We start from the raw sequence: 26,174 nt of genomic DNA, 5'->3' as shown, positions 1-26,174 counted from the left end.
TTCAATGTTCTTTCTGTGTTGTTCGGAACTCGGGGCTTTGTTCGAAAGGTAAATTATTATCAGTAGTAATAATAATAATAATTCAGCGCAGCATCGTCAACATCCGATCACCCGCAGCACGTCGCGGTCATCCTATCGATGTGGGCGCGGGTGGGTGGAGCAGGCTGGCGGCGGGTGTTTCCAGCGAGAATATTCCAAAGGTTCATCCACGCGCGCGCAATAACAAAACAAAAAACATAAACGAATACAATGTAGGAATAAATGAATGAGCAAACGAGGAGGTGGCTGAATGCATTAACGTCAATTCTCACCCTGGCGCCACGCCGCATTTTGCGTGACCAATTTTCGTGGAATTGAAGTGGCTCGGATGTTTTGTTTGTGAAGAAGCAGCTGCAGATTTCGCGTAATGCCTCGATGTGAATGGTCGGCGCACCAAAACTTGCAGTCCAGAGGTGGTCGGTTTGATTCGATCTCCCGGCCTGGCGGTTTAAGCGACGGTGCAAGTTTATTAAATCCAGGTTCCCCCCCCCACCACCTCCCCTTTAAATGTTGACTTACGCCCGCACAGCTTTGCTCACTCTGAAAGCCCTTATAAGCAATCTTGATTTGAAGCTTTCGTGACTGCAGGAAGCCATACTCTTTGGTTCTTTCGGTATAGTCACGGAAGGTAGACAAGAACAATAATAATAAAATAATATTTCACGACGTTTCGATCGCGGACAAAACATAATCCAGCAGTGGAACTGGTGAACCAGCGAGAGCGCTGCTACAACAACAAGGAGGAGGTTATTTATGTGGCGATGGGCAAGCAAGCGGGGTCTGAGCTGGAAAGGAATTCCATCCCCGGACGCAAGCACGGTCAGTTGTGTTAGTGGGGGGAGATTAGGGAGTTGCGTTTGGAGGCTTGCTCCCTCTTTTCTCTCCGCCTGATGAAGACCGCTTGTGAGATCGAAACGTCGTGGTTTTTTTGGTGTTTTTATTTTAAATTTTAATTTATTTTTAAATTTATTTTTTATTTTCTACCTACGTGACTTTATCGAAAGAACCAAGAATATCACCTCCCCCTTTGTCCGTACACACGGTGTTGAATGGGTGTCCACCATAGCTAGTCGAGCGGCAAGGTTTGTTGCATGTGGTGTGGGGAAAGTGTTGGGTATTCCCACCTCTTCTTGCGAGACATCTGGCCCACGTGGGAGTGTCGGTCAAATATCCACTAGAGGGACCTTCCCTATAGCAGCAGTGGAGACACGTCTGCTAGCAGTAGTATGAGCAAGTAAACTATAAATAAACTCTCTCTATATATTTTATTTTACCAGGTAAGGCCTAGTAAGCTGTATAGCTCTCTTTCAGAAGCGAATTGGCCACAAATGATAGCTCAACAGAGTGGCTTATCAATTGGACATATATAGCAGACAAATACTCTAAACGCACTGAGATTCTAAATGTGGAGGGAAAAGCCGAAGGACCCGAAGCAAAATCCACGAGACCACGGGGGGGGGAACATGCAAACTGTAAATATAAAGACGCCAGGGCCGGGATCGAACCCACAACCTCCTGTATACCTGGCGAGGTAGTTAACATCTCAAAACAGGGTCCTGCACCATTCGCGTATTGGTTGTGGCTGATGGTGGTTGTGGCTGGGGCTTGCGGTCGAGTGGTTTCGGTTGTTGTCGACGATGGTGGTGGAGTTGACGGTGGTTGTCGTCGGCGATGGTGGTGGAGTTGACGGTGGTTGTCGTCGGCGATGGTGGTGGAGTTGACGGTGGTTGTCGTCGGCGATGGTGGTGGAGTTGACGGCAGTTGTTGTCGGCGATGGAGATCACATCTCGCCATCGTGGCGTCCGAGTAATTGCAGCGCTGCACCTTTGTCTTTACCCGCTTAGATGTTTTTTTTTAACCAGGACATCATCATCCTCTTTAAAAAAAGAGTCATCACCACCATAATCATCAACAACAACAACAATAATGGTCCTTCTTCACAACGTGTGTTCCATCACCTCTTTCTCTCATTATACTTACAGTGTTTTATAACAGGTAAAAGCGCAGCCCTGTAACTTTCTGCTCGCGAGACTGCTCGTGGAAGGGCTCCACGAACAGGAGCGCTAGAGTGCCCCTATTGAGGGTATTTTGGTCTACTCTTCCATCCTGGCCAGATGTATCCGTAGAGGTGGGATTACCCACACTCTACCTTGTGACTGCCTAACTGTGGTGAGCGCATTTATAATGCGAGCTGGACAGAGATATACGTATGTTGAACTTCTTTCGCACCGTACGTAGTCAGCCGTACTAATAGGAGGTGCGGTGCGGGGGGGGGGGGTGACAACAAACTAACATACAAAAAGCAGTTCTAAAGAAATTAACTTTTCAATATAGATTATTAAAACTGCATAGTCACAATGGCTTCCGAATATCGGAAGGAAGAGCGTTCCAGACGGCTGCAGAAGCGTGTGTGAAAAGGGAATAAAAAACAATCCCCATTGTTTCAACTATCGGGTGACCTCAGGATTGAAGTCTGGCATGATAGCTGTTACAGCACGGCAGAGGGATCCCGAACAACACGTGCTCCTGGGGCCTAAATTAAAATTCGCCAAATTTGAAAACAATTTGGCCTAAAATTACTCGAAAAGTTCCCAAAAATGTTGGCAGGAACCTTCCTTAAAAATAGTCACGAGACTCAGTGAGGCATTCCTAGGTTAAATAATCGTAATTTTAATGATACTGATGATAAATATTAGAATTCTAAACGGTGTATTGTGGTAATTCTCTCACAATACCGTATCTGTCACTCGAGCATGCACACTCTGTTCACTAAATCTCTTTCCATTTTTCTCTCCGTTCAGATTTCCATCTGGTAAGCCACGTGGATTAATGCCCACTGGCTTGCAGACTCCGGGTTAAGGCTCTCTCCACCAGTGCCATATGGTGGCAATTTAAGGGTTGTTAAAAAAAAAGACGTGTTATATTCACATTCCATTTAAACACAAGGATGCACTTCATTGTGTCCGACGATTAAAATGTGCACAGCTTTGGAGTCTGTTAACCCTTTAAGCGCGCGTATAAGCAAACTTGTGATGCTGCTGTGGCGTAATGGTTGAGCTCTTGCAATACAGAGGTCGCCGTTTTGATGCCATTTCCCGGCGGGGAAGTTGAAAACAATGGAGCCAGTTTCTTAACCCCCCCCACCTGCCACTGCACGGCTAGGCCAAGTGTGGTAGGAGGTAAAGTGTAGGGGTACTTCTACTTATTTCGAGACCTTCTGACTGAAAGAGTAGCAGGGCCAAACATTCCCACCCCGCTGAGACTAGAGAGAGAGAGAGAAAGAGAGGGCCTCACGAGAAGCTCCCCTTCAACCGAGCTACTTCCTCCAGCAGTGCTGTGAGCTCGCAATTGCAGGGCTGCGCCTTTAACCATTTTGTACACAGTACTTGGAATGAAACGCACAAAAAACGAAACTGCGTACAGTTACGGCCACAGTGTCCGGCGATTATGCAACGATTGGGCGAGTGACAGGATGCGTGTCGCTCAGGGTGATGAACAACGCGCCCGTGAGCTCCAGGACAGACCGGTTCGACTCCGGGTCACTGTGATTTGTTTTTTTAATGCGTCACCCACGTGGCAGTCGCTAGCCACGACGCGAGCGCGCTTGTCGGCTTTGCTTGGTGACCTCAACGTCCCTTTCCCTGGCGACAGACTAGCTCTACACTAATATACACTACTACACACCACGATACACTACACTACTATACACTATCATACACTACTATACACTCTACACTACTATACACTACATTATACACTACTATACACTACTACACTATACAACACTATACTATACATTACTAAACTATACACTACTATACACTACACTATACACTACACTATACACTACTATACACTACACACTACTATACATTACTGTAGACTACTACACTATACACTACACTATACACTACACTATACACTACACTACAATACACTACACTATACACTACACTACAATATACACTACACTATACACTACTATACACTACTACACTATACAACACTATACTATACACTACTACACTATACACTACTATACATTACTGTAGACTACTACACTATACACTACTATACACTACACTATACACTACACTATACATTACACTACACACTACACTACAATATACACTACACTATACACTACTACACTATACACTACTATACATTACTGTAGACTACTACACTATACACTACACTACTATACTCGGTCTCCAGCTCTTCCTGGGGAGTCCCTAGGCCAGCCGAGCGACGTCGTCCCGCCAGCGGCGCGTCCTGGGTCGGCCCCGGGGTCCTCGCCCCGTGGGACGTCGCCGCTGCTGCTGCTGCTGCTGCCCGCTCGACTTCCAGGCTGTTTTATTTTTTATTTTACCAGGTAAGGCCCACTGAGCTCTATATAGCGCCTTATGTTTTTTTTTATTAACGACCTGGCTATCACGAATTCTCGCTATAATCCAATGGTTCTTCACCTTTACCGCAGCCATTCACCCCTTTTGGTTCTCAATCGTAAAAAAAAAACAAATGTTAATGTTAATAAACACGTAGGGATTGATGAAACAAAGTAAGCTGTACTGACGTATTCCTGGTTCTCTCGGTAAGAAGGAACCAGGAATATGAATTCCTGCAGTCACGAAAGTTTTAAGTCACTTACGTGCCCGTGCCTAACTTGTGTTTTCGATGATTTATATATATATATAAAAAAACAATCTAGCCACGTCCCGCACCCCCAGAAAGGGCATCACACACCCCCCCCCCCCCTGTGAGTGCGTGCACCCCAGGTTCAAGCACCGCTGCTCGAACCGTTTGTGGCAGCCGTCGAAGAAATTCATGTTTAAAACTGAGACAGGTTCAGGTGAGATGTTTCTTTAGTCCCTTGCATCCCGTTAGGCATTGCACGGACACCGTCGCAATACCCCGGGGGGGGGGGGGGGGTACCGCTGCCGAACGCGATCATCACTGAAACGAGATTGCCCGAGCGCAGCGGGCTCATCGACACGCCGAGAGTGTGATGCCGAGGTATCTCGCAAGGCCACGTGTCGGCGCCTCTGCAATCAATCAAAGTGCATTCCATACGGCGCCGCGCACAATAGGATGGGCAACAGAGGGCTTCGCGGGTTAACGAATGTCAGCTTTGCGATGGTGTTCATGATGCACTCCACTTAAATACAATGTCGACCAGCACGCTGCACCATGAACACCCTACAGGCTGCAGCTTGAACACCCTACACGCTGCACCATGAACACCCTACACCTGCACCATGAACACCCTACACGCTGCACCATGAACACCCTACACGCTGCACCATGAACACCCTACACGCTGCACCATGAACACCCTACACACTGCACCATGAACACCCTACGCACTGCACCATGAACACCCTACACCCTGCACCATGAACACCCTACACACTGCACCACGAACACTCTACACACGGCACCATGAACACCCTACACGCTGCACCATGAACACCCTACACAATGCACCATGAACACCCTACACACTGCACCATGAACACTCTACATGCTGCATCATGAACACTCTACACACTGAACCATGAACACCCTACACGCTGCACCATGAACACCCTACACACTGCACCATTAACACCCTACAATGCACCATGAACACCCTACACACTGCACCATGAACACCCTACACAATGCACCATGAACACCCTACACACTGCACCATGAACACTCTACATGCTGCATCATGAACACTCTACACACTGCACCATGAACACCCTACACGCTGCACCATGAACACCCTACACACTGCACCATTAACACCCTACAATGCACCATGAACACCCTACACACTGCACCATGAACACCCTACACACTGCACCATGAACACACTACACGCTGCACCATGAACACTCTACACGCTGCACTATGAACACCCTACACGCTGCACCATGAACACCCTACACACTGCACCATGAACACCCTACACACTGCACCATGAACACACTACACGCTGCACCATGAACACTCTACACGCTGCACTATGAACACCCTACACGCTGCACCATGAACACCCTACACGCTGCACCATGAACACCCTACACGCTGCACCATGAACACTTCACGCTGCCTTTCTGGCCTCTCTATGTGCCATTCAAGAGGGCCATTGCACGAAACGTCCCCGATCTACGTGTTTATATATTCTCTAAAGGTCACACGCAATATTGAGTTTATTTTGTCAATTGTGTTTGTGCACCGCTGCCAGTAGCAGCAGCAGCAGATATAATTTGTTTACGAACAAAAAGTGAATTAAATGTTTGCTTCCTTTTACTAGACGAAGCGAATTTCTGACTTACATGAAATCCACAGACCGAGATTTGGCGAATATTCCACAGCTCATGATATAAACGATAAATATTTGAATAAAACTGCTTTGATGTGAACGAATGACACGTTAAACGCGATACGGAGGTGTTTTTCGTTCACATTTTGATACGCGTGGCAAAGCGCCGCGAGAAATGTAAGCACTCTTAATGGGTGGCGACTGATTTATTTATGGATACCGTCGTAAATAGTGGACTGAGCGATACGTGTTCACGTGAAAATAGATACGTTATATCGTACCGATGTCGGTGTACCCGGCTGAGATGAGATTAATAAGTGGTACGTGATCAATATGTCCTGTTAGGCTGATGTGTTATTTCCAATTGACGTGTGATGTATGGCGCCCAAATTCACGCTACAGTATATATATAAAATAATTGATAAGCGATGTCAAAGACGTCTGAGTGTGATTTATGCCGCCAAGTAAAGGAAATGTACGGATGGTTACGGCGAGTGATGGATGCCGTCACGTGGATCCCTGACCGATGCGCGGAAATTAATAAGTGACACCGATTCGTACATTCAAAGAGAGCTGCCCGCAGAACGGTGCACAAGCGTTTCCCATCACCCGTTGTCTTTTTTTTTTAAATGTACCGTTTCAAAAATATAATAAAAAGCAGAAACTTGCAAAACAAAACAAGGAAACGACTTGACAAAGCCCCGCTGGGCTTAGGGCAACCAAACGTGGGAATAACATACTGCGCATCTCACGCTCTCTCTCTTACGATGTTACATTCATATCGCGGCAAAACCGTGATAGGAATGTAACGACGCGTCGATTGAAATCGATTGAATTGATTCGAACGCTCGAGAATAAGTGTGGGCGTGTGAGATTCGCCAACGTGGTTCACGTGGTTCGAACCACAGTGGCTGGGAGATGTTAACTACCTCGCCTGCTTTGCAAGAGGTCGTGGATGCGATCCCGACCCTGACGCCTGCTCTATATTTGGAGTTTGCGTCTCACTCTCTCATCATCATCATCACGGTGGCTAGGAGATGTTAACTCTCTCGCCTGGTATACATTTAGAAACGTGCCTTTAGAGTATTTGGCTGCTATAAATGTCACTTTCGTTAAGCTATCATTTGTGGCCAGGTCGCTTCTGAAAAACGAGCTAAACAGCTCAGTGGGCCTTATCCAGTCAAGTAAAAAAAAGATACAGTTGAATAGTTTACTTTAACACGTAGGAGGCTTTCACGACCGATATCATCTATAATAGAGTTCTTTTTGGGTTAGATTGCGTAAATATATAAATGTGTCGTGAAAACCCGCCACCACCCGACACAGCCAACTAGTAAGGGTTGTCACGTAAACAGAACGTGGCCAATTCGTCACTAGTACAGCACTAACCGGTGTGTTGACGTTTCGCCAGTGAATTACAACCAGCTTCATCAGGCGACAGCCAGATTTGTGGAGAGGTCCGCCCGTTTCGTTCCTTATGCAGTGGCGCAGATAGTTGAGTTCAACTCATCGCACGTGACCGATATATTTCACTGTAATACGAACATCCGTTCGAACCTCCGAGGTGTTCGGTTAGCGACGGCGGAGACCCCGCCCACCTTCCCCGAGCCTCTCAATGAGACGACTCGTCACGCGCGACGGACGTCTTCCGATTGGCACGGTCGGCTTGCGTACGGTGCGAAAGAAAGTTCAACAATGCACCCCGGGGGTTGTCCACGTGGCGTCGTCGCCGGGACCGATAAGGCTTGATCCCATCTAGCACAGGCTCCTTGTGTTTTGTTTTTCATCGCCAAGGTTACGGGCAACTCTTTTAGGCGATTCAGCTCGTTTTCTGGAGGGGGACGTCGCTCGCAGCAACGCAACCTGAACATTTCATGCAACGTTTGATCACCTTTACAATGCTTATATTATCATTTACCCGCTTTCACAGACGGACGAAGCTTACTTGGAAAGCGCAAAAAAAAGGTGCAAACGGGATGGTATGAATGAATATTCAACAGATATACAATAAATGTCCGAATCGAATGTGCACGTGTTAGCTATCATAGATTTCAATTGAGGAATGCCACGAGTGTTGTGAATTCCACTCACCAGCCGGTAAAAGCAAAACAACAGCCAAATCAAATTTCTTTCACAAAGGGGCATTGGAAGGCATTGGTGCTCAACATCGCGTCTACAGACCTGCATAGCCAGCGTTGGAAATTCCACATTCGCATTAACGGGGGTCAATCTCCCCCCGTAGGACAACCACTGTTGACTTCCCCCACAAAGTGGTAGTCACTTTATCGGCCATATGGGTGGGTTCGGGTGGTATATTTTCTACAATTTGCACGTGTATGGTGGTCTTGTATGGTTTGGCTGCTATAAATATCCACAGGATGCCATCAGCCACTTCCTTGTGATAAAATTTGTGGTGGCCAGGCCGCTCTGAAAAAGACGCCAATGGCTCAGTGGGGGCCTTGGCTGCCGAAGTCAAAATTTATATTTTTTTTATTTTAAGTATTTTGAAAAAAAATCGTTTTATAAACATACATTTTTTTGTTAGTGATTTGTTTACATTTCCTATAGTTTGCACTCCTATCGTATGTTTATATTGTTTGTTGTTGTTACGTTCTGATCTGCCTCTACTGGTCATCTGTAAAACAAAATAAAAAGAGCTTCATAGCTCATCGGATTCCTCCAGCAAAAGCAAATCTTCAGATTCCCATGTGGTGAGTCAACCACGAACCAGGACCCGAACTCGTCGTCTGCCGGGCGCGATCCGCTCGCTCCGACGTTCAAACCACCCGGGCTGGATATGACAGCGACGAAATGCCCAACGCTGTCAAACGTTGCGACGTCTTGATCTCCTCCCCCCCCCCCCCCCTCCACTTTGCGGGCGGTTGCAGACGAACAGACGCGGAGCGATGCAGAAACGAGTTCGGACGAGAAAAACCAACAACAACAACAAAATACCACCCAGTTCGGATTTGAAATTTTGTTCGCGTGACAGAGAGGAGAGGGGAAAAAAATACTCTCTTGAGTCGTCCTTTAAGTTATTCCCAAGGCAGTACACAAATAAATACAATTTTATTTTCTCAATTCCTTTTCCGGTAACCGTTATGGTCATTTTGAACGCTCATATTTAGCGGAAGGAATGTCGGCCATGGCCTCATAATTTGTAATATTTGTCTTCTTTAGAATGCAGGAGTTTCCATGCCTTTTTTTTGGCAGATACATTGCGAATACACTAAATGGACCCCCCCCCCCCCGCATAGACTAATTTATAATATTCTCCAAAGTTCTCCCTATTCAAGACAGATTAATGATCTTTGGCCCGGTCGTATGCACCGCAGGAGGGAATGTCGCGGAGGCCAAGGTAGGGTGAAATTGATGCGATGGAATTTCCAATTTAATTCTTTGTCGGAATTGCGTGTCTCCATCATCGCTCACCACTGTAGCCTTGTTTTATTCATTTTTTCTCTCTCTTTCCCCACGATTGTAATATATATATAAAAAAAACATTTATTGGTGTACGGTACAAAATTATTAGTTTTCCGTTTTGCAGTTTAACCATTGACCGCCCCGAAAACTACGCGCCCCCGTTATTGTTGGTAACGATGTTATTGTTGATAACGGGCTTCTTGTATTCAACTAACTGCTTCATTATCTGTCAAAAAAACAATCTAGCCTTATGCAAAACGCAATGTATGAAAATAGCGTATCTCACAAACTCTACAAATATTATTGAACGCTCCGATGAACTATTATTATTATTATTTGTGTGCGTGCGTGTGTGTAGTGTGCACGCTTTCGTAATGCTTATAATGCGCGCTTGCCATACATTGTCTTCCACGCTAATGTTCCGTAAAAAGAAGAGGAATTCATTTAACGCGACATGTTTTGCAAACATCTGTGTTTTTCGCATTTGTTTCAGTTACGCGAGCGCTGCGCGGCGCCTTCACGCAATTAATTTTGAATTCGTTCACGCCATGTTTACTGGCTTGTGCCAAGGCAGATGTAACGTTAAATGAAAAGTTGATTGCCGCATTATCGGTCACATTTTTTTGTTAAATAACTAGGCTCCTTTTTTTTCAGAACCCTCCCCTCCCCTCCCTCCCTCCCTCCCTCCCTCCCACCGAATCCCACTGACACCCCCCCTCTCCCTCCCCACCCCACCCCAAATCATATTATGTCCTCAAGTTTAATGGCCTTGCGATTGAATAGAACGCGCCCACTAAGTCCCCTTAATCTCCGCTCTCGTTGCGCCCAGCTCACATTCGTCACGTTCGTTCTGTATATTTTTTCTCCCCCCCCCCCTTTTTTTTTTAAAGGGGAACAATAAGACGCGTGCGTTGCTTGGATTTTCTCCTCTCTCATCTCTCTCCTCTCTCTCTCTCACTAAACGTCGTCAGGAAGACAAGCGCAGCGCATCGTGCACCAACGGCGTGATTCCGAGGAACTCTCCCCAGACCTCCCTCCCGCCTACCCCGCGAGTCATTCTGCGTGTCCCGCCGTCCACTATTGCGTTGCTGTGAACGTCGAGGAGCGATGCCAATTCCGAAAGAGCTTCTCCCCCCCCCCCCCCAAAAGGTCCCTTTTTTATTTTTAAAGAGAGGGAACAAGAGCAGATGTTTCAGATTGGAAGAGGGGGTGGGGGAAATTGCTTTAATGTATTTGTATGTTTTTTTTAACTCTCGCTCTGTCTCGTGTTTTGTTTGTTTTAATAATCAAATTGTGTCCGACAAGAAGTGTTTTTGGTTTTATCGGACCGGTGTTTTGTTGTGTCGAGGCAATGCTGGATGACAATAGTCGCAGGTGTAATTTTGTCGAACCAGGTGAGATATCAAGACAGCAGGACAGGCGTTCACGTCGGCACGAGTATCGTTTCACTAAATCGACAAAGGCAAAAACAAAAAGAAGCAAAAACTAATACAAATTCGGCAAATAGAAATCAGCACAAAAGTAACTGCGTCGCACGAGAAATCGGAAATAAATCGACGTTTACATCAGAGTTAAGCACTGAATTCCATGAAGCGTAAGTCGGCTCTGGCAGATATTTTTTCGTTACAGTGATGATAGTACACTCACTAAATTCACCTTCAGAAACGTTAAATAGAAGTAGGCTGACTATTGTACCAATGCACCAAACAGAGAAAAGCATTTTAAATCGCATCTGCGATTATCACGGTTGTCTACGTACGGTGCGAAATAAGTTCAACACACATGCCTACAGACTAAGAAATACGTGATGCTTATCTTGTCCTCGGTACAGTTTAGTGTTGTGGGATAAACTATTTAAACATTTTTTTCTTACCAGGTAAGGCCTACTGGGCAATTTATGTCTATATGTAGCAATGGAGGCCCGTCTGCCAGCAGTAGTGTGTAAAAGTAAACTATAAAAAACTACGTTTTTTTTTTGTTTTTACCAGCTAAGGCCCACTGAGCTGTATAGCTCTTTGTCAGAAGCGACCTGGCCACAAATAATAGCTCAACGAAGTGTCTCATCACGCGCACATTTATTGCAGCCAAATTACTTGAACTGCGCGTTGATTCTAAATGCGGAGGGGAAAACTGGAGGACCCAGAGAAAAATCCACGCGACCACGGGGAGCAAACGGAAACTCCGCATATAAAGGCGTCATAGTCGGGATCGAACCCACGCCCTGCTGTATGCTAGGCGAGGTAGTTAAGATATGTGGTTTGGGAAGGCATTGGGTTATGCGTGAATGCGTCTCATAATGAACTGTACACAATGAATCTCCCTGCTAGTCGAGAGAGAGAGAGCGAGCGACAGCACTCTTTACATTGGGGCTATTGAAGTCATACAAGCACCATGAGGTTAGCGTGTGTGAGATGCAGTCCGCTTAGGTTGGCAGTCCAGCAAAGAGGGCGAGTGACAGTCTATCTGTGCAGAGTAGCAGGTGTTTTATTTTTTTATTTTTTTATATAAGCGCTCAAGTTTCCTGCTACACTAAAAAAAACTAAACTTTCAAAAAGCCATTGGCCAATGATCTCAACGATCATCCCATAAATTCTACCGTTTTTTTTGTCACACCGCGTTTGGCAGTGGTGCCCGAGCACAAATAACAACAACCAACAAAAACTCAACATGAATCGATAACACTCTCCTAAAGTGGGAACAACAAAGATATATACATAGCGGGTGACGTTACGGGCAATTGTTCTTCCGCATTATCATCTCTCTGCTTAAAAAAAAAAATTCGTTTAGCCGTCTGCTCGACTTTCCGAGCCACCGCAAAACAACAAAAAGCAGCCTCTCCATCAACAGTATCAGCGGAGGCACAGAGAGGGCCACCTAAAGACCACCGTCTCAAAGTCTGGTGTCCCGGGGAGGGGACGGGGGGGGGTGAAGTTAAGAAACTCACCCCTGTCGTTTCAACTGCTTCACCGGGAGATGGAATCGAACCGGCAGCGTCTGGATTTGCAAGTCTGGTGTGCGCTGACCGTAATGCCACAGCCCTTGTGCATTTGTGACAGGGAATCCCCCGTGTTGTTCACAGTGAGGCCTTCCGTGGAGATGTCCTTCAATCCAAGTTTTGGTTGTGCCTTTGAAAGGAATTCAAAAGAGCACCTTTCGGCGACAGATCCACGCGACCACGGGGTAAAATGCGCAAACTTCCAAATGTACAGCAGCAGACATTGTTGGGGTCGGGATCGAACCCATGAACCTCCTGTGTACCAGGCGAGGTGGTGAACATCTCCTGGCCACCTTGACCCCACCGTGGCGCCCACTCGCAGGCCGGGGTGGGGGGCTTTTAAGAAGCGCCATGGAAATAACACAACTGCTCCGGTAACCGAGTGACCCGTCGATAAGAAGATAAAGGACACAACGCCAAACAGAGAAAGGCCTAAAATGAGATTCGAAGCTTTCGTGACTGCAGGAATTATTATTTGTTTCTTTCGGTAAAGTCACGTAGAAAGAAATTAAATTAAATAATAATAATAGAATACGACGTTTCGATTGCAACACAAGCAACCATCATCAGATACAAATAAATGAGAAAACAAACTTAGTAAACTTGGAAATATAGTGCAATACAACACAGAGAGTCGGCCAACACAACAGTCAACACCCCACCCTGGTTCATTACGTTCCTCCAAAGATTGCTAAATTTGAGATAGAGACAAAACATAGACACACAGACAGACACACAAGCAGAGAGAGACTCACACAGAGACAAACAGAGAGAGTGTCTCTTTCTGTTTGTCTCTGTGTGATGGATGGGCTGAGAACCTTTGTCGTATATCGGGGAACAAAGCGGCAGAGTCACGCGGCATCTCCGCTGGGTGTCCCCCTTTAAAAAAAACCCACAAAAACACCGCAGCAATTATTTTTCACTCACGCAGTCACAATTGCAGGTGTGAGATAATTGTACAAGGACACAAATAGGGGCCGGTATTGGCTTCCCTTTTGTTCGACCGTCTGGCCTCGCACACTTTAGTGGTGACAGACTGGCGTTGTTTTTTTGGCGAAGCTAAAAACCATGACCACCCATCCCTCCTCCTCCGCCTTCTCTGCACTCCGCTCTCCCTTATGCCGGATCCAAATCCCAGTCTGTTGCAAACTCGATTGGAATTATTTTAAGGGTGAATTTTTAATTGGCTTCTTTGCCCGCCGAAATCCTCCCCCAGGTATGTAGGTGTGTATATATATGCGTGTGTGTATATATCTGCGTGTTCCGGACAGAAATGAGCAGCTCGCTCATTAGGAGAGAGCGATATAATTTTGGTCCTGCGCTGAGCTTCGCTCTTGTGCAAAGCAGAGGCGGCATTATCTGCCGGAACAGCAATTTTCAGCAGGAACGAGGTGAGCAAATAATAGGTGCACTTGGAGGAGAAAACCCAATTAGGCGTGTAATTAAAATTAATAAATAAGCAATGCTTCGTCGACGGATGGATGAATAAAAAAGTACGGAAAAGCGATGGCGTGTGTGAAACAACGGGTGGTTATGCCCGCCATCCACATCGTCAGCTCATGGGGGCGATCTCCATCAGATCTCAGATGCTAAGCAGGGTAGCGCCTGGGGCGATGCTTGCGGCTGCATGGGAAGAGCACGGCACCGCGGTGGCTAGGAGATGTTAACTACCTCGCCTGGTGTTCAGGAGGTCGTGGGTTCGATCCCGACCCTGACGCCAGCTGTATATTTGGAGTTTGTGTGTCTCTCTCTCATCATCATCACGGTGGCTAGGAGATGTTAACTACCTCGCCTGGTATTCAGGAGGTCGTGGGTTCGATCCCGACCCTGACGCCAGCTGTATATTTGGAGTTTGTGTGTCTCTCTCTCATCATCATCATCATCATCACGGTGGCTAGGAGATGTTAACTACCTTGCCTGGTATACAGAAGGTCGTGGATTTGATCCAGACCCTGACGCCAGGTGTATATTTGGAGTTCGCGTGTCCCTCTCTCTCTCATCATCACAGTAGTGAGATGTTAACTACCTCGATTAGTATACAGGAGGTCGTGGGTTCCATCCCGACCCAGGCGCCTACTCTATATTTGGGGCTTGCATCTCTCTCTCTCCCCTTGGTCGCGTGGATTTTTATCCGAATGTTCTGCTGTTATACCCTCCACAATTAGCATCAACATCACTCGTTTGGAATATTTGGGTCCTTTAAATTTCCACATGATAAGCCACACTACGTTGAGCTATGTAATTTGTGGCCAGGCCGTTTCTGAAAAAAAAAAAGCTATATGGCTCAATGAGCCTGAACTGGTGAAAAAGATATAATTTAGTTTAATTTAATAGTTTGAACAATCACACCTGGTTTGTGATGTGGAGCTCCTGCAGGGTTCTTGTTACGTGTGCGATCCTCCACAATCTGTCCTCCCCGACCTTCGCTGAACCCGCACTGACCGGCATGGGGAAGTACAGTGAGTGAAAAAAGTATTTGATCCCCTGCTGATTTTGTACGTTTGCCCACTGACAAAGAAATGATCAGTCTATAATTTTAATGGTAGGTTTATTTGAACAGTGAGAGACAGAATAACAACAAAATCCAGAAAAACGCATGTCAAAAATGTTATAAATTGATTTGCATTTTAATGAGGGAAATAAGTATTTGACCTCCTCTCAATCAGAAAAATTTCTGGCTCCCAGGTGTCTTTAATACATGTAACGAGCTGAGATTAGGAGCACACTCTTAAAGGGAGTGTTCCTAATCTCAGCTTGTTACCTGTATAAAAGACACCTGTTCACAGAAGCAATCAATCAGATTCCAAACTCTCCACCATGGCCAAGACCAAATAGCTCTCCAAGGATGTCAAGGACAGGATTGTAGACCTACACAAGGCTGGGATACATATTCTTCGCTCTTTCGGTAAAGTCACGTTGAAGGGAAACAATAAAATAATAAAAAATATATAAAACAATAAAAATTCTCACGACGTTTCGACCATAACACAAACGGTCATCATCAGGTGTGAAAAACCAACGGCAAGAAACATTTGAAAGAAGTGTCGGTTCGCATATATTTATTTATTTATAAAACGGTGTATTTATTTATAAGTTGCCTCTGTGGTAGTAGTAACATTCGAGAAACCAAACGCCATGTATCGGACCGCATTCGTGAACACAAAGCAGACCTTAAACACGGTAGGACCAACACCTCGGCCATGGCAGATCATTGTTATAATTCATTAGGCTCATATGACATTGACTTCTCCAAGACAGAGGTTCTTTGTAAACCATCTGGCTACCATGAGAGATTCGTTCATTAGGCTATCCACATATGCAAGCACAGAGACAATTTCAACCGAGAAGATGGATTCTGGCTTAGCAATCATTGGAAGGATTTCATAAACCATTTCAGGTCCTAATTGATTGTTCACGCTTACGGTGGCTTTCAGACAGCATACATTAATTTTTCGTCTCCCCCCTCCTCTTTTCAGAACATAGATGGACTCGTCCTTCTAAATAAACTGTCAAATCGCTGCGCGTGGCGCTGACGTTTTTTATAAATAAAAAAAAGTACACCGTTTATAAATAAATAAATGCAAACCGCCACTTCTTTCAAATGTTTCTTGCCATTGGTTTTTCACACCTGATGATGACCGTTTGTGTTATGGTCGAAAAGTCGTGAGAATTTTTATTGTTTTATATATATTTTATTGTTTCCCTTCAACGTGACTTTACCGAAAGAGCTAAGAATATGAATTACTGCAGTCACGAAACCTTTAAATCAAGGCTGGAATAGGCTACAAGACCATTGCCAAGCAGCTTGGTGAGAAGGTGACAACAGTTGGTGCGATTATTCGCAAATGGAAGAAACACAAAATAACTGTCAATCTCCCTCGGCCTGGGGCTCCATGCATGAACTCACCTCGTGGAGTTGCAATGATCATGAGAACGGTGAGGAATCAGCCCAGAACTACACGGGAGGATCTTGTCAATGATCTCAAGGCAGCTGGGACCATAGTCACCAAGAAAACAATTGGTAACACACTTCGCCGTGAAGGACTGAAATCCTGCAGCGCCCGCAAGGTCCCCCTGCTCAAGAAAGCACATATACATGCCCGTCTGAAGTTTGCCAATGAACATCTGAATGATTCAGAGGACAACTGGGTCAAACACATTATGCTTTGGGGGTGTTTTTATGCTAAGGGGACAGGACAACTTCACCACATCAAAGGGATGATGGACGGGGCCATGTACCGTCAAGTCTTGGGTGAGAACCTCCTTCCCTCAGCCAGGGGATTGAAAATGGGTCGTGGATGGGTATTCCAGCATGACAATGACCCAAAACACACGGCCAAGGCAACAAAGGAGTGGCTCACGAAGAAGCACATTAAGGTCCTGGAGTGGCCTAGCCAGTCTCCAGACCTTAACCCCATAGAAAATCTGTGGAGGGAGCTGAAGGTTCGAGTTGCCAAACGTCAGCCTCGAAACCTTGATGACTTGGAGAAGATCCGCAAAGAGGAGTGGGACGAAATCCCTCCTGAGATGTGTGCAAACCTGGTGGCCAACTACAAGAAACGTCTGACCTCTGTGATTGCCAATAAGGGTTTTGCCACCAAGTACTAAGTCATGTTTTGCAGAGGGGTCAAATACTTATTTCCCTCATTAAAATGCAAATCAATTGATAAATTTTTTGACATGCGTTTTTCTGGATTTTGTTGTTGTTATTTTGTCTCTCACTGTTCAAATAAACCTACCATTAAATTATAGACTGATCATTTCTCTGTCAGTGGGCAGGGGATCAAATATTTTTTCCCTCACTGTATGGTCAAATAACGCCCGCGGCCTGCACGGAGCAGGGAAGTCCACATCGGTGAGCAGTGGCGTTGACAAAAGAAATACTTTTAAATTACAGCCCTGCAGTTGCCTCTGCTCGTCATTGCTGGTGGAACTTGTAAATTACTGACCCGCCCATACTGGGCATCTGTGAAAAAGAGAGTCATAGCCCATCGGATTCCTCCAGTCTAAATAAAGATTACGATAAAAAAAATATATCTGATTTTGAATAGAAAACTAAACTATTAAACTATATTTTTTATTTGACAAGGTAAGGTCCACTGAGCTATGCAGCTGTTTTTTCCAGAAGCGATTGGGCCACAAACGATAGCTCAACGAAGTGGCTTATCACGTGGCCATTTATGAGCCAAATATTCTAAACGTATCTTTCTGCATGTGGAGGGAAAAAACGGAGGACCCAGAGAAAAATCCACGCGATCACGGGGAGAACACGTACATTCCAAATATACAGCAGGCATCAGGGTTGGGATCGAACACAACGACTTCCTGTCTAGCAGGCGAGGCAGATAACATCTCGCCACGAGAACAATGTAGACAGTAGACCGAAAATAGAGGAGCTTACTGGCCTACTCTTCCAATGATGGTAGCCTGGTAGGACAGCGCTGGACAGCGCTGGACAGCGCTGTCCTACCAGACAGTCTCGTCCCTTCACCTGATGAAGGCCGCTTGTGTTGTGGCCGAAACGTCGTGAGAATATTATTATGTTATTTTATTTTATCAATTTATTATTTTATTCTCATTCTACGTGACTTTACCGAAAGAACCAAAGAAGATGAATCATTGCAGTCACGAAAGCTTTAAATCGAAATGTATATTTTTTATTTGGTATACAGCCAAATAATACGACAAATCGCTAAGGGGCCGTCCATAAATGACGTCACGCGATTTAGGACGATTTTGACCCCGCCCCCTCGTCACACGGCGTCACAAAAAGTCAGACCCCCCTCAAATATTACGTCACAAAGCTCTGCCCCCCCGCTAAAATTAAAACATGCTTCAAATCGCTTTAAACTATTGTCATTGTAGTGCGTATTTAATGTGGCGCTGCACTCTGATGTTGTAGGAGAAAACATTTATTAAAAAGTCTATTTAATTAAGTAGAACGTGTTGTCTATATTTATTTAAAGTTGCGCATTTTGATGTGACGTCACAGTTCTCAAACCCCTCCCCCCCCTCTCGTCATACATCGTCACAAATGTCTGACCCCCCCCACTCCCCCAGGTGCGTGACTCATTTATGGACGGCCTCTAACCTTAAACACCCAGTCGTTCATAAAAGCTGAGGGCGGTATAGTACTATAGTAATAGAGCAAATGCAGAATCACTGAACCGGGATTGATAGCTTGAAAGCCTTTAGCGCGGGGCCCTTGAAAGTGCGGGGCCCGTAGCACGTGAATGAACCTCATGGCAGTACCCCGGGGCACCATAGTTCCCCGGCTCTCGCGTAATTCCCGTGATGAGAGTCACTTTTAGTCTGTTGATGGTCGGCGATGCGGCAATCGGCTCATCTCGACGAGCTGTACACGATGCAACTATTCAAAGTTGCATTTTTCTGTAACGGATTTTTTTCATGCTAATGTTTGGCGTTTCGACATCGCGGATTAGCACCGATATCGGATTCATTGGTACCCCAGTCGCCGAGTTAAGTAACACCCCTGGAATAAATAGTGTCCCAGAAACAAAATATTTAATTGCCCCAGCCAGTTTGTATTATTTGGTACCCCGGGGTACCGCAATAAGGATCATGTGTAGCTCCTTTTGCTACTACTACTAGGATAATTCGGTACTGGTGGGGAGGTATAATCCACAATCTTTAGCCCACTACCGACTTCGCTCGCACTAGCCTCGCTCCTGCCAGCAGGGGCCGTGAGTGAGACATTTCCAGGGCTTCACCCCCCCCACTCCGCTCCCTCCTTTACCTTTCGCCCCCCCCTCCCCCCAGGCTTTGTAATTCACCTCGCAACGTGATCTGTGCAGTTGTCATGGGGCCCTGCATTTTGTTAGACCGTGCTGTCACCCCCTACCCACCCCCGACGCTAGTGGTGTTGCGGGGGGCTGAGATGTGGAGAGGGGGGTGGGGACCCACACCATCCGTCACGGGGGCGCCGTGTGCCCCCCCCCCCCCCGGTGTCGCCAGGGCTGCCGAGAGAGGGCGTTGGGTCTCGGGTCACGGTTACCTTTTCATCCGCCGCGGAGTCGACCAACTCTTTGCTCCGAGTGAGCTCGGGATTTGTAAAGTGAATGTCAGCTGCTGCGGCGGTGGTGGCGGTGGTGGTGGCGGCGGCGGCGTTGTGCATGCGGGCGTTTGTGTACGTGGCGCTGCATGTCAATTGCCGTGCGTGAGTGCTGTGTGTGTGTGTTGCGTGAGTGTTGCGCGTGAGGGTGTGTGTGTGTACGGGGAGCGGTGGCGCAGCGGTTAGCGCGCTGCGGCACGAAACCGGCGACCCGAGTTCGATTCCCGCTCACGGCTAAAGTCAGTGACGATTATCTGAACCGGTCCTGGGCCTCCCCTAGGTCGACTCAGCCGCAAATGAGTACCTGGTGCGGTGCGTAAACATCGCCACTGGGGGAGACAAAGGCGGCCGGGCGTGGTGCTGGCCACCCACCCCCTCGTGTGCCGTTCTGGCCTTCATAGGTGCTCGCTAACAGCACTTGCCCCTACAGTCTGTTAATGGGGGGATCTTTGTCTCTGTCTTGTGTGTGTGCGTGCCTGGGAAGGAACGAAACCGGCGACCCGAGTTCAATTCCCCGCTCACGACCAATTTTTTTTTGGGCGACTCAGCCCAAAAATCGAAAGCCTCCTGCACGGTTCGTTAAAAAGGACCCCACACATCAGCACTGGGAAGACAGTGCAATGAAGATACTGGACCGCGTGTCGCGTCGGCCTAAACGGGTTGCTCGCTTCCAACGCTTTGCCCCAATAGTCTTGCGTGGGCTACACGGGCGATCCAATCATCGCATCGGGCTCACGGAGCTGTGCTAAAGCCTGAGTAGATCATATTTACGTTGTGCCCTGTAGTTAATCGATGCTTTCTTATTTTCTTTTAGCCTCGGAAATCTCGGAAGAATGGCTTGGGTATTATTAGTGTTGTGTGTGTGTGTTTTAACCATGGGTGCCTGCTCCCAATGGGACGCGGTGCAATAGAGTGGTCAGGACTCTGCACTTGAGATCCAGAGTTCAGAATCAGAAGAATCCGACGAGCTATAAAGCTCTTTTTTTCGTACCACAGATGTCCAGTAGTGGTCCAATTTCCCGGCGCGGCAGTCGGAACGACCAGTTTCTTAGATCTCCCCCCTCCTCCCCAGCTCTCTCCACCCAGCAGCGATTGGCAGCCAGTACACGCGTGGTGGGGTAAAGTGTGTGAACCGCCGCCACCTCTTCTAAGAGGTTTGACCAGCGTCGATGTCTGTCAAAAATATCCTCTAGAGCAGCGGTCCCCAACCTTTTTGGCACCAGGGACCGGTTTCGTGGAAGACATTTTTTTCAAGGAACCGGGGGGGGGGGTTCATCATTGGGGTTTTCCCCCTTTTCAAAGAAGCTCTCCAGCCACGTTTGTATTTTTTACTCATTTTGGCTACTAGCGGTAGCTTGTGGGCTTACCAAACACTGTGATTGAGACAAGTGCGCAGTGCGGGAAAGAGGCGCGGACGGAAATGGTAAATAATAAAATAATGGGGGCAGGCCACGTGCGGACTCACCGCTCTCAATTCCTGCTGTGCGGCCCGGTTCCTAACAGGCCACGGACCGGTACCCCGGGCCACGGACCGGTACCGGGGGTTGGGGACCCCTGCTCTCGAGGCTCTCTCTCTAGATAGCCCTCTAGTGATATGGAGTGACACTTTCTAGATATCACTAGAGGCTGTCTAGATATATGGAGAGGGGCTCTCTCTAGACGTCTAGTGATATCTCTCTAGATATATCACTCGATATTCAGAGTGATATCTAGTCATATATAATGATATCTCTCTAGATATCTAAAGTGACATCCTGCCACTTTCCAAGAAAACCCCGGCATCATCCCCGCACATTGTTCGCGAACCACGGCACAGAGAGCAGATGAATAATACAACCAAAATCCAACCCCCCCCCCCCCGCCCTATGCCTTTGATTTGTACAAAAAAAAAAAGTTGAAATACGCGGACCTGCAATCGATCGCTTCCACCGCATTGACCACGGAGAGCGAGCGAAGGAGAGTGCCTCGATCCAGACGGTGCTCTTGGTCTACTCTTCCGCTCTGGCCAGATTTCTCGGAAGTGGTGGCCGGGCACGAAACTCGCCTCGCCGTGCGTCCAGATGATGATGATGATGATGATTTTTTTACGTGTTTTTTTTTTTTTAGACAACGTACACAAAAAACCGTTTTTGTCCGTGATTTCAAATCGTCTCGTGGTGGTGATCTCGAGCTCGCCACGACATCGAACGCTCAGCGCCGTTTAGCCTGGACCATGCTCGGGATGGGTGACTGCAATGCATGAAGCTCATAGTGTCATTGGGCATTGTGGGCGAGAGATCCGGGGTTGGGGGGGGGGGGTCCGTAAAGGGCTGCGAAGCCGAAGTCTGCGTTAAAATTAGACGCCAAATAAATAAAGTCAGGCCGGACAACTGCAGATGCTCTTTATACAAAACTCAATCGGCCCCGTTACAAGGAGGTCATTACAAATCCAACCGAGCGATTTTTCTTCGTCCCTCCCACCTCTCTTCCTTTATGGTTTCCTCACCCTGCTGAAATTGCTTCTTGCTGTTTGGAATTCCAATTTCTTTCTGTGTCTTCTTCTTCTTCTTCATAAACTTGCAGTAACCTTAGAAGCCGCTTGACATGAGAACATCTGATTAACCTCTCACCCCCCCCCCCCCCCTTCTTCTCTCGCGCCTGGTCCCCGTATGTACGTTGAACTTCTTTCGCACCGTACGTAGCCAGCCGTGCTAATGGGATGTGCGGGCGAAGGACGACGAACGAAACGCAAAAAATAACCCACGTGGGGGTGTTTAAAATCGTCCGTTCGTTCGTTTCTCAGTTGGCTTGTCCTGGTGAGGGTCGCGTAGGCAGCGTGTTGAGTAGTGGCGGTCCAGACTCTAGCTCACCATTACCATACACTATACACTACGACGCACTACTATACACTACTACACACCATTAGACACTACACTCTACTACACGATACACTACTATACACTACACTATACACTAGTATACACTACTATACACTACACTATACACTACTATACACTACTACACACTACTATACACTACTACTAAACTATACACTACTATACATTACTATACATTGCGATGCACTACTACACTGCTGTACATTACTACACACTACTATACACTACACTACTATACACTACACTATACACTACACTATACACTATTATACCCTATACTATACACTACTATGCACTACTATACATTACACTACTATACACTACACTGTACACTACGATACACTACACTATACACTACTATACACTACTATACATTACACTACTTTATACTCACTACACTACACTATACACTGCACTATGCACTACACTATACACGGTCTCCAGTTCTTCCTGGGAGTCCCCAGGTGTCCCCAGGCCATCCGAGCGACGTCGTCCCACCAGCGGCGCGTCCCGGGCCGGCCCCGGGGTCTTCGTCACCTCGCTGCGCACGCGAACCTCAACACCCTTCAAGTGACCCTGCGGTAGGTTAAAGGCGCAGCCCTGCAATTCCAAGGTCACTTCCACCGCTGGCACTGTTCTGGCGCGGAAGGGGACTAGAACAAGGGAGCTCCTCCGTCGCAGGCTGTGCTGTTGACCTCTTCGTCCACAGCGGCGCACACGTTCTGTTGGGAGAGGTGAGGGGGTACACTTACGCTTTACCCCACCGCACGCGATGCTGCCCGTATCGTAGGCTGACTCTGCAGGTCGTTGTGCTCCATATACACCGTTGGATAGACCCGGGGGCGCTCGCGTTTTGGGTTTTAAGAAACTCGCAACGGTTGAAATGAAAACTTCCGCGCCGTGAGAATGAATGGAGCACGGGATTGCCGGTCAGAGCGTGCGTGCGGGCTTTAACCGTGGGAAATCAACCAGCAACATTGCCGGCTTACGTTGTGACGAATTGTAATTGGTATCCACAATAGAGGTTTTCCTTGGGTTAGGTCGCGTAAATATATATTAATGTGTCGTTAAACCCGCCAACAGCCAATGAGTAAGGTTTGTCACGTAAACAAAGCGTGCCAATTCGTTACTAGTACAGCACACCGGTGTGTTGGAGGGTAAACCCACAACATTTACAATTCGAGTACGACGTTTTTGCCAGTAACTACAACTAGCATCATCAGGCGGCAGCCAGATTGTGTGTCGGGTGGTGGCGGGTTTAACGACACGTTTATATTTACGCGATCTAACCCCCCCAAAAAACCCCTCTATTATGGATAATATTGTTCGCGGAAGCCTACTACGTGTTCAACTTAAATTGGTATATATTTTTTTTACTTGCTGCAAAGTCCAAACTCGGCGAACTGTGCGCCCAATACACGGGAGGGGTGGGGGGGTGATAATGATGATGGAGTATTAACACCCCTCCTGGAGGTCGCAGCCTCGAGCCGAGGTACGAGCGGGCGTCTCTCGCTCTCTCTCTTCCGTGGGTTTGTGCAAAAAGGTAAAACAAAAATAGAAAGCCCTTCTCTCTGGCATTTTCAACAATAACAAACAAACAGACACGGCTTGTTTGTTTTTTCCAAAGTGTTCCATTGGGGTCAAACTTGCCAGTGTCATTTTTTTTAAAAGCCTGGCAATGTATTTTTTTTTTAAATGCCGGAAAGAAAGTTGTTACTAATTTAGAGACACGTTGCGGGAGTGGGTATTCATGGCAAACAGCCACAATCGTTGAACGCAACGTGGTGTCGTGATTTCCTTCTCAAATCTGCATTGAGGCATTGGTGCTCAATCTCCTGTGTACAACCCTGCAGAGCCAGTGGTAGAAATTCCACATTCCCATGACGGGGGGGGGCAGTCTCCCCGCAGGACAACCGCTGTTGACTTCCCCGTGCAAAGTGGTACTAATTTTATCGACCCTGGAGGTTATGCTGGGGGGGGAGGGGGTGAGTTGACCTGCCCAATGAGGATTTAAACTCGTCGAACTTTTGTTTGCGTTAACAGGCCGATGGGGCAGGTGCTGTTAGCGAGCGCCTATGACGGCCGGGAGGGCACACGCCAGGTTACCTTTGTCTACACGAGTGGCGATGTTTACGCATAGCACCAGGTACTCATTTGAGGCTGAGTGGACCCAGGTGAGGCCCACGACCGGCTGGGATTATCGTCACCGCGGTTGGTCGTGAGACGGAGGTGAAGCCGGATCGCAGGGTCCATGGTGCGGCGCGCTGACCGCTGCACTACCGCACGCCCCCACCTGCAACAAGAATGCACACAATGGGGGTGAAGTCATAATTTGCCTTCTTCCATATTTAATTATCGCGCGTGATCAACGGCAAGTGCTTGTTTCGACGCTGTTGGTCTCAACATAGGGACAGCCGTATTGACTAAATGAATAAGATGGGTTGAATAAATCACCGTCTCATTATGAATTGCTCACTTACACGGACGTCAATTGATTCCACTACAGAAGCTATGGACCTTGGTATGATTCAAGATCGTTTTTTGACAAGTGGCAGAAAGAAAAAAAAAACACTACAGAAAATAACAACTGCGATTATTTCAAGCATGCACGCAACTTCATTTCACACGGCCTCGTATCCCTGTGATTCAAAGCAATGGGTTCACACGTTCAGTGCGTTACGCAAAATGGTATGAGGATTCGTAATGTGTCTCTTTCTCTCTCTAGTTTTTTTTTACGATCAGAGGAAACAAGAAGATGCTCGGTGTAGTCGGCACTTTGCTTCGTTCATCATTTCGTTTTTTTGTTACGCTTTGCTTTATGTAACCCCCCCCCCCCCTTTAAATGAAAGATTTAACAAAAGATTTCTCGCTCTGCTCTCCTTACCCCTTCCCTCTCTCTCTACCCACTCTCTGCCCCCCCTCTCTCTCTACCCCCTCTCTTCCTACTCCATATCGCTCTCTCTCTCTTTTTTAACTCTCTCTCTCTCGCGTGAACCAGGACGTGGGGCTGAGGTCGATCTGCGTAACAATCTTTCATCTTTTCGTGCCGTGGGGGGGGGGGGGGGTACAGGGGGAGAGGGCTTCCAAAAAATAAAGAAAACGGGCCGCGTGTTCCCTGGAAAAGCGAGGGATGCCCCCTCCGCAACCCCCCCCCCCCCCACCACGGTCGGTGGGCAGATGGAATTATCACGCGACACGGGGAGAGAGAGGATCGAGCGAGTGTCTTTGGCGTCTGTCTGGCGGTAGCGGTTAACGCGCCCCGCTACGAACGCGGCGACGCGGGTTCGATTCCCGCTCACGGCCAACACCAGTGACGATTATTTGAACCGGTCTTGGGCCTCCCCTAGGTAGACTCAGCCTCGAAAAAGGACCTGGTGCGGTGTGTAAGCATCGCCACAAGGCAGACAAAGGCGGTCGTGCGTGTGCCGTTCCGGCCTTCATATGTGTTCGTGAACA

At 47.3% G+C, this 26,174-nt stretch overlaps 1 long non-coding RNA gene across 1 annotated transcript; it reads right to left on the bottom strand.

Moving 5' to 3' along the window:
* Window positions 1-22,210: 22,210 nt before the first annotated feature.
* On the bottom strand, window positions 22,211-25,657 carry LOC142931310 (uncharacterized). The gene is made up of 2 exons (XR_012947312.1): window positions 24,825-25,657; window positions 22,211-23,440 (listed from the first exon to the last, which is right to left on the bottom strand). It is a non-coding gene; the product is annotated as an uncharacterized LOC142931310 (long non-coding RNA).
* Between the last annotated feature and the right edge of the window lie 517 nt (window positions 25,658-26,174).

Source organism: Petromyzon marinus, chromosome 52 (assembly GCF_048934315.1).
Source record: "Petromyzon marinus isolate PM22_M1 ecotype Great Lakes invasive population chromosome 52, UKy_Petmar_22M1.pri1.0, whole genome shotgun sequence".
Lineage (NCBI taxonomy): Eukaryota > Metazoa > Chordata > Hyperoartia > Petromyzontiformes > Petromyzontidae > Petromyzon > Petromyzon marinus.
The sequence above is the reverse complement of the archived record's forward strand: the minus strand, read 5'-3'. Positions and strand labels throughout refer to the sequence as shown.